This window comes from Syngnathoides biaculeatus, chromosome 14, assembly GCF_019802595.1.
Source record: "Syngnathoides biaculeatus isolate LvHL_M chromosome 14, ASM1980259v1, whole genome shotgun sequence".
Lineage (NCBI taxonomy): Eukaryota > Metazoa > Chordata > Actinopteri > Syngnathiformes > Syngnathidae > Syngnathoides > Syngnathoides biaculeatus.
In genome coordinates, this window is record NC_084653.1 from 18,011,321 (window position 1) to 18,027,253 (window position 15,933).

The following is a 15,933-nucleotide window of genomic DNA, read 5'->3' on the forward strand; positions in this document are numbered from 1 at the left end:
AGGATGCTCGTGGAAAAGTACAGAGAAGGACAGAAGGAGCTACATTGTGTCTTTGTAGCCCTAGAGAAAGCCTATGACAGAGAACCAAGAGGGGAACTGTGGTACTGCATGCACAAGTCTGGTGTGGTAGAGAAATATGTTAGAATAGTACAGGACAATGTATGAGGGCAGCAGAACATTGATGATGTGTGCCGTTGCTGTGTCAGAAGAATTTAAAGTGGAGGTGGGACTGCGTCAGGGATCCGGGCTGAGCCCCTTCCTGTTTGCGGTAGTAATGGATAGGCTGACAGATAAGGTTACAGTGGAATCCCCTTGGACTATGATGTTCGCAGATGATATTGTGATCTGCACTGAAAGAGAGCAGGCGGAGGAACAATTACAAATATGGAGGGACACACTGGAAAGGAGAGGAATGAAGATTAGCCGAAGTAAAACAGAATATATGTGCATGAATGTGAGGGGCGGAGGAGGAGGAGTGAAGCTCCAGGGAGAAGAGATAGCGATGGTGGATGACTTCAAATAATTGGGGTCAACAATAAAGAGCAATGGAGAGTGTGGTAAAGAAGTGAAGAAACGGGTCCAACGGGGTGGAACAGTAGGCGGAAGGTGTCTGGTGTTCTACGTGACGGAAGAGTCTCCGCTAGGATGAAGGGCAAAGTTTATAAAAAAGTGGTGAGGCTTAGATGGAAAAAGATGACACGCTGTGGCGACCCCTACCGGGACAAGCCGAAAGGAAAAGTAGAAGATTTTACTCACAATATTGGCATGTAGCTTGCAGACCAAATGTTGTTACAATTTTGTCGACCAATGTGGTGTTTCAGTCACAGAGTGTCTGTATCGCTTTGGGGGGAAATGATCAAGGAGATGAAATGTCATACCGGCTAAAATTAACATTGGTTCTCATGACGTTATAAACGAATTGTATTTCCTCAGACTTTGGCATTTTGAGAAGCTCAACGGCTAAAAATTAAATGGACAAACTTATCACCAATGAGGTTCACCGCCAGCCTCACCCCCCCACAGGCGCTCGCAGGTTGCAGTTGTTCAACAGCGAAGGTTACACGTTCACCTGAGGCAGCGTGAATGAGGAGAAAGTAGTGTATGGAAATGAAAAAAAAATTTTTTTTTTGATTGAGGATGGCTCTTAATTCCAATGAGAAGGACTGACAACAGCTCGCTGTGGCAACGACAGTAAGGATTTGCATCCGTCATGTTAGTCAGCCGTGTAATATGAATCTCTTGTAGTGACAGTTTGTCTTCATACCGGGCGGATATGAGATCAAGGCTGTAACGCAAAACCTCTGAAATGACATTTTTGGAGACCTGTGGATGTATTTGTCATTTTCACTTCTGTCTGCTTGCCCTGCAGCAGTTCATTGTTCTCGCTCTTCTAGTCGTTCATAAAAAAGCTGACGAAACAACGGTGACACAAACTGTCCTTTTTGCAACCCAAAAGGCTAAATTAATTAATTAGCCATCCATGCCGCAGTGCCAGGAGGTTGTTGATTGTATCGCCGTAAGCCGCCATCCTGTGTAAATTGACCGAGATTGTGATCTAACGAGGCTTTGACCTGGATCCCTCCCTAACAGCCTGATGTGAGAAACATTGATGAGAGGATTTAGCCGGACAAGGCACGGCGACATGTTATCTTGAGGCATGCCATCAGTGCCATAGCTAGAGGGCAGGCTTAATGCAATTGGACATCCGCTCACACCATTTCAAACTGATTTATTTGTTTGAACTTTGAATCCCTTCACCCAAATCAAAATAAATCGAATTCTGAAGCAACAGATGAGTTGTAATTTCATCACTTAATTAGTTTCAAATAATGAGAGAAGCGCTGTCATAACACCGTATCTCCAACGTCAGTATTAAATGTGGTTAAATCCTTTCATACACAGCAGCCATCCAGCCATTTCCAATATCGTGCTGGTTTATGGAATCAGACCAGGTGGTGATCAGTTGACAGTCCCTCCCTCAGTCTCTTCACCAGAGTGTCCAAGACATGTGGCCAAAAATCCGATGACATGACCAAAAAGTCACTCATTGAACTGAGACCTCGGGTGCTGAGTACACGTGTGGACACCCTTATGCTTGAACATGGTGTTAGTTATGGACAATTTGTGGTGAGAACAGCAGTCCAATAACAGAAAACCGTCCGGGTTCTAATAAGGGGTGGGCGCACCTCCCAATCACATTTTTCAAGATCTCACTGTTATTGCCCACATGAGCATTGAAGCAACCTAGCAGAATGATGGAGACCCCAGCAGGAGTCCAATAACAGAAGACCACTCAGGTTCTAATAGAGGGTGGGCATTCCTCATAATCACGTTCTTCCAGGTCTTGCTGTTATTGCCCACGTGAGCATTGAATTAACCTCGTAGAATAATGGAGTCCCCAGCACCCCATCCAAGGAGTCCATAAAGGGTTGGTACTCTGAACTGCTATCTGGTGCATAGGCACAGACAACAGACTACTTTTTTGTCTACCAGGTGAACCCCAACCTACAGGCACCTGCTCTGGGAAACTCACGTCAACGTCATCGGGGTTTTGGAGCTGTTGTCTGGTTATTCACCAAGGTTCTGTTTGCCGTGAGTGACTATACCCAGACAACTTAGCTGCTAGGATCATTTAGCCACATAAACCCCTCCACCACACAATCAAGTGATGGCTCAAAGACAGGTTTTCATTTTTGAAAAAGCAATATTCATACAAACACTATACATCCCCACCACACACGAAAGATCCAAGTAGACAATTTTAATGACTTCCTAGGAGCTCACCTCCCACTGACCATTCCCTGACTGTATGTTTGATGTTGCCTTGCCACTCTTAGTTTGTATCGACCGGTGGGATCACAACCTTAATTTGCAGTTCACTAATGTAGGTGGGACACTAAAAAGACTGCCCAAAAGAAACATTCATAATTATTATTTAGGTGATTATATCCTTTGGTATTGAGTTTTTTTTTTTTGTGTGTGTGTAATAACCTCTTTAAAAAGATTCACTGCGATGGCTGTGAGGGCTCGAAATAGTAATTCCGTCGCAGTGTGCTGCAGCGACAATGTTTAGACAGAGGTGTGATGACCTGTTTTTTCTTGTTTATTCTTCTATTGAAAGCACATAAACACGCAGAGGCAACGGGCACCACGTACTCTGCAGAAAAGTGACATTGGCGTTCAGGCCACAGCAATTTGTGAATGCGACGTCCTTTGCGCGGGTCAGCTACTGCTGCAAGGTGCAGTGGCTCCTATGAGGCAGACCCAATGGCTCCGAGGGGGGTTAGAAGTCTGTTCACTCTCGTTTCACGTGCTCTTGGGCAGAATTACAAGTAGAGCAGCTTGGTGAACAACTTGCTCTACAGGAGCCAGAGACACACTCCAAAGCCAGAAAGTCAGTGAAGTATAGCCCCGATCATGAATGCAAACGAGTTAATCGACGCAAGATGAAACAAAAGTGCAATACAAATAGGGATTGAAACAATTGATTTGTAGTTTTTGCAATTCAACGACTGATATTGCCTCGGTCCAAATTCTGGCGCACTTTATTCAGGAGTGCTCAATAGAACATTCAAATCTGAATCCCTACAACATTCAGATCATTGAACGGATCAACGGAAGCTCACCAGAGACTTCATGAGATGCATCTGCTCAGTTTAATGAGCTGCATCAAAAAGTCTGTGTTCACAAAAGAGGGGAAAGTTAACTTTCGGCTGACACTGTGTATTTACCGTGTGAGTCTGGTTGTGGTTGTATTTGCTGGGTTTCAAAGACCAATGAATTCACAAAGAACTACTGATGTACTGAGGGTTTTGGAGGTGAAATAAGATAATTGAATAGTGTCTCCCACTCCCCCCTTTCTTTCACAGAAGTAGTAATAGCTACAGAACAAAAAAAAAATTGGGGAAAAAAATGCAGCCCTGAAGACAGTGGACTGCGTCCATCCATCTTTTCTCTTTAACGGTTGTGCTCGTTAGTAGAGCGTTTAGGGATGAAAATTGAAAAACATTTTTTGTTTGTTTTTGGGAGAACTGAATCTTACCATTACAATTTCTGGAAATGCTTTGTTTACCTGCCTGACAATTCCAATATTTATTCTTCCACCCCTTCATTTGCCGTGCCGCGTATCCTCACTCGGGTCATGGGTTTGCTGGAGCCCATTCCAGCTGACTTTGGGTGAGGCACATCCAGAACTGACCGTGATGACTTGTGATGGGCTATCACAAGGAATTGGAAATATATCAACTACTGCAATCATCTGCACGTACTCATTATGGTCTTTTGGGGGTGCGCAAAATCGAAAGGCTTTAAGTTATTATCTATTGAGCATAGCTAACCAGCTCCCTACATAATGCAATATCTTTATGGGTACTACTCGGAGGCTGATGAGCCTTGATATCGATGCCGTTTTACTGACCCAAAGTTCAAATATATAATAATAATTCACTCTGGTCAGAATCACTTGAACCCGCGGCACTCGAGAGTTCATCCCCGGGTAGTCATTATGAAGATTTTCAAATGGTCCGCGTATCCCTTTAGTTAATTAAAAATTAACTGCAGTTGATTAATTGATACCATGAATAAAAAAAAAAAAATCTGATCATAGTTTCGTTTGAGGGAGCAGAAGACGTGCGTTCGCTTACAGGAACCATTAGTCATTTACATAAAAATCATTAGCTATAAAGCTCAAACTGTTTCATTCAAATTTCAGTCCGTGACTGGTCATCCTTAAACCGCTTGATATCACGATATTGAATTTACAACATGAAGACTACCAAGCAAGGGAATAAAAGTTGAAATTTTGATCTTCAGGTGTCAACCCCAAAAAGGAATTGGCCACTCTAATACAGTTCGTTTGGAGGGGAGGGAATGTAAAATCAAAGATGAACACAACTTTCTCTCTGTTACCTTATAGATCCAAGAATCCGACTTTCAATCTTTTATTCCCAGAACACAAATTGATCTGACTTAAGTCAGAATGTGAAAAATTAGTCATGATAACAAGAAGCCGTACTCACCTCACCACATTGTGTAATTGAGGATGGCGGGTTGAGCAGTGGCTTATTTGCATGAGGCAGGACCCCACCTCCCAGAAACCGCTGCTTGAAGACCATAAGAAGATAAGTGCAGGGTTCTGTTTTGTGGGGGAAAATTGAAACTAAAATCCCATTAAGTCAGCAAAATCATCTATCTAGGGGTCTTTCATTGTTTTAACGAAAATTATGGATTCTCTCATGTGAAAAGTGCAATTCATGCTCGTACATAAATGAAAACATGAGCAGCACTTGATGACCAAGTTACCAATAATGGAAATGAGGGAATGCGATGCTAACTAGCTTGACTTTTCAATTCAATTTGAATGGACTGAAGGTATGGCAACACATTTAGATTTTTGGGTGGAAGGATTACGTGCCGTTTGAGTTTCTGGTGTCCCCTTGTTTTAAACCTACTGAGATGACATCTGCCAGAGAAAAAGCTCATTCTTTAAATGTGTGATAATGTCTGATATCTATGTTCAAGAATTCATTGCAGATAGTGCTTGAGGTGGAAATATATATTTTTTTCTTTTGCTTTTTAAATAATAATTTAATAGAAAATGTTTACTTTTTCGACAGTGCAAGCGAATGCCAGGCTTTCCCGTCTCGCAGATCCAGCCACGGATGTTTGAGAAATTCTGAAAACGTGAAAAACATTGATCAGCCAGTATTGTATCCTTGTCATTAATACGGTTTTATTATTGATTGTTTTTTCCTTTCATAAGGCCAATTTTGTTATTTTAAGTGCTTTATTACAGCCACGGTTCTATTTTTTATTTATTTTTTTTTAAACGAAGTTGACTGGCGACCGGAAGTTAACATGCCGCCGTACCCCTAACACGAAGTGATGCAAGACCATCACCATTTTTTTTTTCCCCAAAGAAATCTTAACAGTACACGTTCCACGACTTGTGATTTGCTGCTAACCAGTCCAGGGTGGACCACTACCCAACCTTTTGTTAGCATTTCTGCAAAAAATGGCGAATGCCTTCCTTTTTAAAGAGTAAAGTGTTGCACGGTGTATGGAAAGGTAAAGAACCCCCCCCCCCCCCGCCCTCCCAACCCATTCGTAAGGGCATTTGGGGCATTTTAAAAGACCCAATGTTCAATTGTTAAATGGCCCTCCAGACAGATGTTAAACACTCCTTCAATCTCATTTCACAGCGTGTTCTTCGAGGATGCACAGCAGTGAACAAATTACAACCAAAATATTGTAATTGGAAACAACTTTTTCTAAATAGATGTGACAAGAGAATAAACGAGCATAAAATGGTTATTTGTTTTATACCCGCCGTGATCTCGGCGGTGGAAATAAAAAGTGTGCATCTGGATGTACTGGTGCGCCGTGTGTTTACACACAAGGCGGAGCGGCATGAAGTAATTGACAATTTAAATGTGTGACATCATGCCGAGAGCGGTGACGAGCATTTAGTGGCAAATGGTTTATGTTTTCGTTAATGTGCTGGCTCTCCCGCTTTCTTGAACGCACATGCCCGCATTCATTGCTTTTATTAACTTGCGAGATTAGATTAGTCCAAAGTGCAATTGCACTCACCTTGTACACAAGGCCGCACGCCTAGATTTGACGAGACTGAGAGAAGTCAATAAAAGAGGAAGACAAAATGACACAAAAAAGGTTCCAAAGTAGCAAATAAACACAGAGAAACAGAACGCTACAACAAACAACAGGCAAAGTTGACCTGACGTCAGATGAAAATAACCAGAATGAACCAGGGAACTAAAGAAAAAAAATGTCTACAAACAAAATGATGAGATACTGAGGCACACCTGGACAAGACAATTGACTGGAGGAAGCTGATTGGCTGACACAAGAAACAGGGCTGATGAGAACAGGTTGAAATGAAAACTCAATGAGCAAACAATAAAAATCAATAAAGTAGAATAAAAATATGATATAAACAACATTAAAAAAGAAACATCATGAGAGATATGGCACATGTGCAAGTTTTGACCTTTTTCTGAACATTTTTAGAAACTAAAATCTCTGACAGAGACAATAGGGCACACATTCCCCATATCAACATGTTTAGATCAATTCAGGTTTTGTCTTTTTTTATTTTTTTTACCCTTTGCCACACTGCAGAACTGCTGCCCTTTGGAACCACACATATTGCACATAACAAAAAACATCCCTGCAGTACAGGGACCGTTTTTGAATAGTAGATGTCACAGATTTGATTGGTTAAGTGAGTTGCACACATTTAAAAAAAATGGGCCAAGTTAAGCTCCCCCCCCGAAAAAAAACCCAAAAATCCATTCAACTTTAACACAGGCTTGATTATCAGATGTCTCTAAAAGATTGTCCTGTGGTGTTGAGTGTGTGGAAAAAAAAATTCCCCTCCCCAACAGGCCTGGAAAACTAAAAAACTTAAATGTGTACACAGAATCCATGATTGTGATGGGAAGTCAAACAATCGCAATTTTGGACGTGACCTTAAAGGTCAAGTATGATTCCATTTGAAAATAGATATTGTAATGAAAAATACATGTAACATTATTCACTTCAATGTTCATACAAAAAAATAAATATGAGCTAGAGCGTGTCATCCATGCGCAAAGTTGCAGAAGTCTCATTCAACATCCACGTGGTAGCCATATTGCCTGCATCCTCTGTTCATGACGTCACACCATGACATTCGCCATTGAAAAATTGCTGTGCCACCTACTATGGGACACGGAAGCTCTTTTCGAAGAAAAGAACATCTCATAATCGAGTGAAGTGACCGGTGCAATATTACCCTATCATTTTGAGCCATATTTAGATCATATGCGGATCACTTCTAACTAACAACAGACTCGCAGATAATATGTATGAGCTGGATCTTTTGTTGCATTCTGAAAGGATTACTCCCCACCCCAAACTATTTTTTCTCAGTAGCTGTATACACGCCTACCTGTCATTTGGAACCCACAAAGCTCTTGTCCCTTGCACCCATGCAATCCATTTTTCACGACGAACCGAGTCTTTTGAAAAGTATGAAGAATGAATCCATCCTCCCGGGTGTTCAAACAATATCCAGCTATACAACGAGCCGGCATTTTGGTTATCACGAAGGAACAATGAGCTACCTTCCAGCAGGTAAAACTAGTATAAACAGACGAGACTGCTTGAGTGGGTGTCTGCTACTAACGTCACTTCCTGCTTCTTCTCTAAAACAAATCCCTCAAGGGGATTTTCATGGCGGGAGTGACAAAAAGCCATAGAAGTCAAAATCATGTTGTGTGGTGAAAAAACGGATGGGTCCATTCAGGCTGCCTTTTTCTTATTAAAAACATACTAATAATCATGCATTTCATGACAGTGGCTCTTTAAGCGAGTTTGAGGTGCAACTCCCGATTGATTGAGAGACATTTGCTCTGACACTTCTGGGGTCACTTCCATCAAAAATTGGTTGAGATATTAAAAAGCAAACAAAAATAAAGAAATCTGGAAACCAATGACAACCTTATTTCTTTGAGCAGCAGACATTTCAGCCTTTTAACATTCTGCTCAACTTCAAATGAAGTGGACATAACACGTATTGAAGAGTTTGATTTATTTTAAATAGTTTAATTCAAGCTATTTTAATTCAGATGATTCAATTCAATTCAAAGCTAATTCAGCATTCTGACTTGTGTTAATAAGAACTTGACATTTTCTACCAGGGCAATTAAAAAGACAACAAGGAAAGCGGCAGAGTTCCGCCAAGGCCGACCTGTTTCAGAATGACTCGACACGCACTGGGCTGAATTTGAGTGCGCGCTACTGGCACTTCGACTATTTCCACCAAAGATATGAATCTGGTAATGTGGAATGCGCAAAGTTTCATCCTGCACACGTGGTTAAGATCACATCTTAACCTTGAAGTTATGCAGCCTCATGCATAGAAAATCCCACCACCTGCAGTGTTTTCTTATGAAACTTTATCAGCAGTGTAATGGTCACGTGGCATCAAGGGCGGGTTTCGTACATCGCACGATTCTATTAATGCTAATCCTGACAGGGGAACAGACTGAGTGATTCCGAATCAGTGTGCTTTACCGTCTTGTGAGACCGGAGATCACGTGTGGTCATCATTTATGCTGCGTGAGTTTTCTGGTTTATAATGAATTTAGTCGATGTAATCATTATGGAATCAATTTTATGCAAATGACACCAGAGGAAAGCAACTAAGTTTTGTAAATGATTTAGCGATGACGTTTATTGCCACCTTGGTTAATTTACCGAGACGTGCGCTACGCTGCTCTTTTTATTTTAAAAGTCTTGCGCTGGCAGGCCTTATTTATACGCTCGTGCACGCTGTCGAGAATATTTACACAGAGTTATCGAGAAACACTTTGGGACTTCTACAAGCGCACTGAACTTCACTTAATTTGTTGGCCAAAAATGAATTTAATGGCCTCCATGTCGTCCATCACTCCCACAATAAATCTCTGCAAACCAAATCCAGGCATCATTTTATTACCGCTAAACTTGTTCTGCCCATAAACATATTTGATGTTGTTTTTCTCTCCTGATCTTATTTCCTGGGAAATATAAACAATATGCCTTCATGGACCCAAATTATGTCAATTCCATTTGTTGCATAGCAGTCCAACAAAATAGAGGGAAAAAATTTATATAATGACCACACTTAAGGTCAAAAGTTTTCCAAAGACAAACATCCGGGGGCTCAACGTGGACAGCTATCCATCACCCCAAAAAAGCATCATTAATTACGCACACCCGCATATTACGACGAGCATGGTACTTTTAAAAACTGTTGTAATATGAATGAATCAATTGAATATTTAGAGGTTTGTAGGACAAGATCCATTTATTCTATGCAGGGAGGCTCAGAAAACATGCCCAACTGTGATTTATTTAATTTTTTTTTCTATTTACATGAAACAGCATAATCAAGACTACGTGCATCTTTAGAGATATCGCGACAGCCACACATCTGCAATAATCCTGCCTGGAAGTTACATATAAAATATTCTTTTCAGCATTGGTTAGAGTCTGGCAGATTTGGATATTGTGTGAAAAATGGAATCCTTGGTAAGAGTTCAATGATCAACGATAACTCAAGGGAGAAAATTGATTCTACAAAGGGACGGATTGGATTGCCACCAATTTTGGATGTAATATTTCCACTTTAACAAATCTCGTGAACTAAACATATACATGTAATCATTTATCAAATCCGTAGTGAGGATAAGCAGTGTGAATAAAACCATAGATGGAATCTGTACTGTATCCGTTTATCTATTTACTGCCAAACATAGAGTTGACCCAATAACTGTAGCGACTCAACACTTTGACTTTTTCAAAACTGTTGTGAAGTCTCTGCTAGCTGATTTGCAGCAAATAATCAATATTTCAATTCAGTTAGGCAAGCTTCTGAAAAGCTCTTAAACGAGGTGCCGTTAAGCCACTTTAAAAAAAAAATACATTGGATGCTCCCATGTTAGCAAACTATAGAGGTATCTCAAATCTATGGGAAAGGGTTTTTTAATCAATTCAGCAATTACCGTAATTCCCGGCCTACAGAGCGGACCTGGTTATATACCTCACCCAGTGCATTTGTAAAGGAAATACCATTTGGTACATACTGTAAATACACTGCAGCTGTGCCCACATTGAAACCCACATTGAAATACGAGATATTTACAAAGAAAGACGGCACACAGAGAGTTTAACCCGAGCGCCGCCATGCTAATGCTAATGTTAGCACAGCCGCGCTAATGCCGCACTAACAGGGCCAGTTAAAAAAAAAAAAAGATACGGTTGTGGTGTTTACATAATTCACCCGCGGGACCTCGAGTTGGGGTGCGGGGTTCCGCACGGACTGTTTTTGTTGTTGCGCTTCCGGAGGAAAGGTTAACAGAGTTCCCGCCGTTATGCGAGTAGTTTGGTGATGTCGAACAATAAAGCAAGTTCTGTTTCTGTGTCCGACACTCCGCCTCCGACTCCTTTTCTCCGGCGCTACACTGGTGACCCCGACGTCAGTCCCGGCGTTTTCGAGACTGAAACGAACATGGCAACCGCCATCCTCAAATTGCCGGAGTTTTGGGAGACGTCCGCGGCAGCGTGGTTCGCACAGACTGAGGCTCAGTTCGCCCTCCGCGGGATCTCAGATGATTCCACGCGTTACTACCACGTTGTCTCAGCACTCGGGAGCTCAACGGCGGCCAGAGCAGTGAACTTCATCACCTCTCCCCCGGCCCGAGATAAGTATGCTGGGATCAAGGCTCACCTTCTCAAGGTTTTTGAACTTTCACGGCCGGAACGTGCCCGACGTCTGTTGGCTATTAATGGACTGGGGGACAGCAAACCTTCCGAACTCATGGAAATGATGCTAAACCTGCTGGGCACGGAAGAGCCCAATTTCATTTTCATGGAACTGTTTCTCAGGCAAATGCCACCGCATGTTCAGACGGCGCTCGCGAACAGTACTATCACTGAGCCCCGGGCCAGGCCGAGGAGGCCGACCGTTTCTTCCTGGCAACCCAGCGCTTCTCCCCTGAGACGCTGGCCGCGACGCGCAGTTACTCACCTTCGGGCGCGGGGGTGGCATCCAGCAGGGGCCCCTTCGGCACCGACGGCCGTGCTGGCACAGGCTTGTGCTACTTCCATGCCCGTTTCGGTGCGAAAGCGAAGAGGTGCCGCGCCCCTTGCAACTACGACGCGTCGGGAAACGCCAAAGCCCACGCTTCGCAGCGGCCATGAGCGTGGGCGCGAAGAGCCGGCTGCTGTTCGTCAAGGACAACCTTTCCGGGCGCAAATTCCTTTGTGACACCGGCGCCCAGAGGAGCGTCCTGATGGCCACTGCGGAGGACGCCGCTGGCGGGACTCATGGGCCACCCCTACTTTCCGCTAATGGCTCCCCTATCCGCTCTTATGGCATTAGGACTGTGGACCTGTGTTTCGGGAGTCAGCGCTTCACATGGGACTTTGTCACTGCGGATGTCTCATTCCCTCTCCTCGGCGCTGATTTTTTTTGTGCCCACGGGCTGCTGGTGGATGTTAAGAGGGGCCGTCTGGTGGATGCACTGACTTTTTCCACGGTCGCCTGCGTCCGCAATGAGGCGACTTATGGTGGTCTCTCCAGTTCGCTATCGGACGGCACCAAGTACCAACTCCTCCTTGGTGAGTTCCCTGCCTTGACACGGCCCACTTTCTCCTCTGCCACGACTAAACATGGGGTCGAGCACCACATTGAGACCAAGGGCCCCCCGATCCACGCGAGGGCCCGACGGCTTGATCCCGAGAAGCTAGCAGTCGCTAAGTCCGAGTTTGCCAACATGGAGCGTCTGGGCATCGTCGGCCGCTCGGATAGCCCGTGGGCCTCGCCACTACACATCGTCCCTAAACCGAGTGGTGGGTGGCGACCGTGTGGTGACTACCGCCGCCTTAACGACACCACTATGCCCGACCGCTACCCAAAATCTTGTTCTCCAAGGTCGACCTGGTGCGCGGGTATCACCAGGTTCCCGTGCACCCCTCAGACGTTCCCAAGACAGCTGTAATCACTCCGTTTGGACTGTTCGAGTTTCTGAGGATGCCGTTTGGTCTTAAAAACGCGGCACAATCTTTCCAGCGTTTAATGGATTCTGTGCTCAGGGACTTGCCATTTGTGTTCGTCTATTTGGATGACATCCTCGTCGCCAGCTCCTCGGAGGATGAACATCTGATGCACCTCCGCGACCTCTTCGCAAGACTTGAGCAGCATGGCCTGATCATCAACCCGGCAAAGTGTGTTTTCGGGGTGCCCTCTATCCAGTTCCTCGGGCACCTCATAGACAAGAACGGCGCCGCCCCCCTTCCGGCAAAGGTGTCTCCGCTTTTCCCCGACCTCGCTCGGCTCGGGGCCTCCGGGAGTTCCTGGGGATGGTGACTTTCTACCACCGTTTCATCCGCCGGGCGGCCCACATCATGCGCCCGCTCTATGAGGCTCTTAAAGACAAGGCCCCCAACCGGGACGTTGAATGGACGGCCGAGAGGATGGAAGCCTTCGAGGCTACGAAGGCCGCACTGAGTCGTGCCGCTATGCTGGCTCACCCGACCCACGGGGCCCCTGTCGCTCTCACTACCGATGCATCGGACTACGCTGTTGGAGCCGTATTCGAACAGTGGGTCGGCGGCGCCTGGCAACCGCTTGCCTATTTCAGCCGTCAGCTGGTCCCCAGGGAGCGCAAATACAGCACGTTCGATAGAGAGCTCCTCGGCCTCTGGCTGGCGATCCGCCACTTCCGCTCCCTATTGGAAGGCCGTGAGTTCACGGCATATGTGGACCATAAACCCCTCACTTTCGCCATGTCCAAGGTGGCCGAGCCGTGGTCCGCCCGCCAGCAACGCCAACTGTCGTTCATCCCTGAGTACACTACGGACATCCAACACATCGCCGGCAAATCCAATGTGGTCGCGGACTGCCTCTCCAGGGCGATCGTCGGCACTGTGCATCTGGGTCTCGACTACTCCCGCATGAGCGCAGACCAGGCCTCAGACCACGAGGTGCAGGCCCTCAAGACTTCTGACACGGGTTTGCGCCTGGAGGAAGTCGCGGTTGGTGACTCGGGCGTCAGGTTGCTGTGCGACCTCTCGGCTGACCAGCCTCGGCCGCTGGTCCCTGCAAACTGGCCCAGAAGTTCGTGTGGCGCGGTCTCAAGAAAGATGTGCAGGCCTGGGTCGACTCGTGCGTGGCCTGTCAGCGGGTTAAGGTGCATCGCCACACAAAAGCCCCCTTGGAGCCCTTTGCTGTCCCCGAGAGGAGGTTTGACCACGTCAACGTTGACTTGGTAGGTCCACTTCCTCCCTCGCACGGATTCACCTACTTGCTCACCATGGTGGACAGGACGACCCGCTGGCCCGAAGCCGTTCCCCTCTCCTCGACAACGTCGTCAGACGTGGCCCGGGCGTTCATCGGCACGTGGGTTGCACGCTTCGGGACACCGTGCGACCTTTCTTCAGATCGTGGCCCTCAGTTTACCTCTGAACTCTGGAACGCAGTCGCTGAGAGTTTGGGGGTTAAGCTGCACCGCACTACCGCCTATCACCCCCAGGCGAACGGTCTTTGCGAGCGGTTCCACCGCTCCATGAAAGCAGCCCTGCGTGCCGGCTTGACGGACGGCAACTGGTTGGATAAGCTCCCGTGGGTCATGCTCGGCCTCAGGTGCACCCCCAAGGAGGACCTGTTGTCCTCATCCGCCGAACTCGTCTACGGCCAGCCACTGCGGGTCCCTGGCGAATTCATCCCGGACGCCACAGTGCCCTGGTCCACAGCCAGGCAACGGTCCTCCCTGCTGGAAGCCGCAAAAGGGTTTGCGCCGGTTCCCACGTCGCAACATGGCACCCCAGCTGCCCGGCTGCCCCGTCACCTGCGCTCTGCGGATTTTGTGTTTGTTCGTCATGACGCCCACCGTGGACCTCTCCGCCCCCCATAAGACGGGCCGTTCAGGGTCCTGGAGCACGGGGATAAGAGCCTGCTCGTGGACATTGGCGGCAGACCCGAGACTGTTTCCGTGGACAGGGTCAAACCCGCGCACCTGGACATTGCCCAGCCTTTGGGGTTGGCCCTCCCCCCGCGCCGGGGTCGTCCCCCTTTGCCCTGTGCCCCTGCACCCGCCGGGGTACCCTTGACCCCGCCTGAGCCCTTGTCCCGTGACTCAATGGACAGTGCGGCCCCGCCCCCATCGGCCCCTACATTGCACACTCGCCGGGGTCGGGTCATCATCCCTCCACGGCACAAGGATTTTGACTATGGGTGAATTCTGGGGGGGCTTGTGTGGTGTTTACATAATTCACCCGCGGGACCTCGAGTTGGGGTGCGGGGTTCCGCACGGACTGTTTTTGTTGTTGCGCTTCCGGAGGAAAGGTTAACAGAGTTCCCGCCGTTATGCGAGTAGTTTGGTGATGTCGAACAATAAAGCAAGTTCTGTTTCTGTGTCCGACACTCCGCCTCCGACTCCTTTTCTCCGGCGCTACACGGCAAAAATCATTGATACACGTCACTTCCTTTGCATATATATTCCACTGGTCTCACGCTTACCTTTTCCGCTCGATTGCCCCCTTACGGGCATTAGGAAAAAATGCTCAAATTATCCGCATCGCTGCATAAACCACAGGGTTGAAAGCGTGTGAAAAAAGTCATGCCTTATAAAACGGAAATTATGGTACTTCACCTCAAAGAGACTTTTTTCGAAGTGCATTGGTATGTTTGGCAAACATTTTAAATTGTGAAAAAGATGCCATAATAATTACAAATAATATATTCTTTTGTGTTTGTGTTTCTTGTGGTCTCTGGTGGAAACGTGAGCGGGGGTGCTTGATCACATTTGTCCTTCCACACGGTGCCATTGCGGGGGGGCCAATGTTTCTTCATTCTCGCCTTCATCTGGCAGACTTACAGCGAATCCTGGTAAACATGTTGTCATGGTGACAAAGAAACTAGACAGGGAAGCACGCGGAGGATTCCGAGGGAATTGAGCTTGAACAGGACTGACAGATCCTCAAAGATCAGAGAGAGGCGGACTCCTACCTGTTCAGTTAAGCGCGAGACTTAAGTGAAAGTGAGGTCACGGATTGCGCCATAATTGTTTTATTTTTCAACCAAGACGCAATATATACCGTGGAACATACTTTGACCGTCGCCGCTTGTATTTCAAACAGCCTAACGAGTTCAGCGAGCTCGAGTCCTGGAACTTAACTACCTCTACAAATGAAAAAGAGTTAACGTATCAATTAGCCGACATCTGCTCCCGCAGCAGGTTTGTGCCTCCTGTTGGCTCGTCGGCGCACGGGGCGATAACAAAGATTGGTGTTGCGGCAGGTTTTGTTGGGCTAATAGTTGGCATGTGAAGGTATAACTCAGTTTTATTCACATGCGTGAGGTTTACTGGAGCCAATGACAGGAAG

The 15,933-nt window shown here is 46.3% G+C and overlaps 1 long non-coding RNA gene across 9 annotated transcripts in view; it reads right to left on the minus strand.

Moving 5' to 3' along the window:
- The window catches only part of LOC133512297 (uncharacterized), an 85,049-nt gene extending 78,222 nt beyond the window's left edge, over window positions 1-6,827 (minus strand). For 7 of the 9 annotated variants that reach the window (XR_009798158.1, XR_009798156.1, XR_009798155.1 and 4 more), the window contains exons 1-3: window positions 6,592-6,827; window positions 5,605-5,674; window positions 5,019-5,134 (exon numbers count right to left, since the gene is read on the minus strand). This is a non-coding gene — a long non-coding RNA (uncharacterized LOC133512297). Of the gene's footprint in view, window positions 1-3,097; window positions 3,316-4,072; window positions 4,218-5,018; window positions 5,135-5,604; window positions 5,675-6,591 lie in introns of those variants that run through there. The other 2 variants (XR_009798152.1, XR_009798151.1) reach the window with 2 other exon arrangements.
- Between the last annotated feature and the right edge of the window lie 9,106 nt (window positions 6,828-15,933).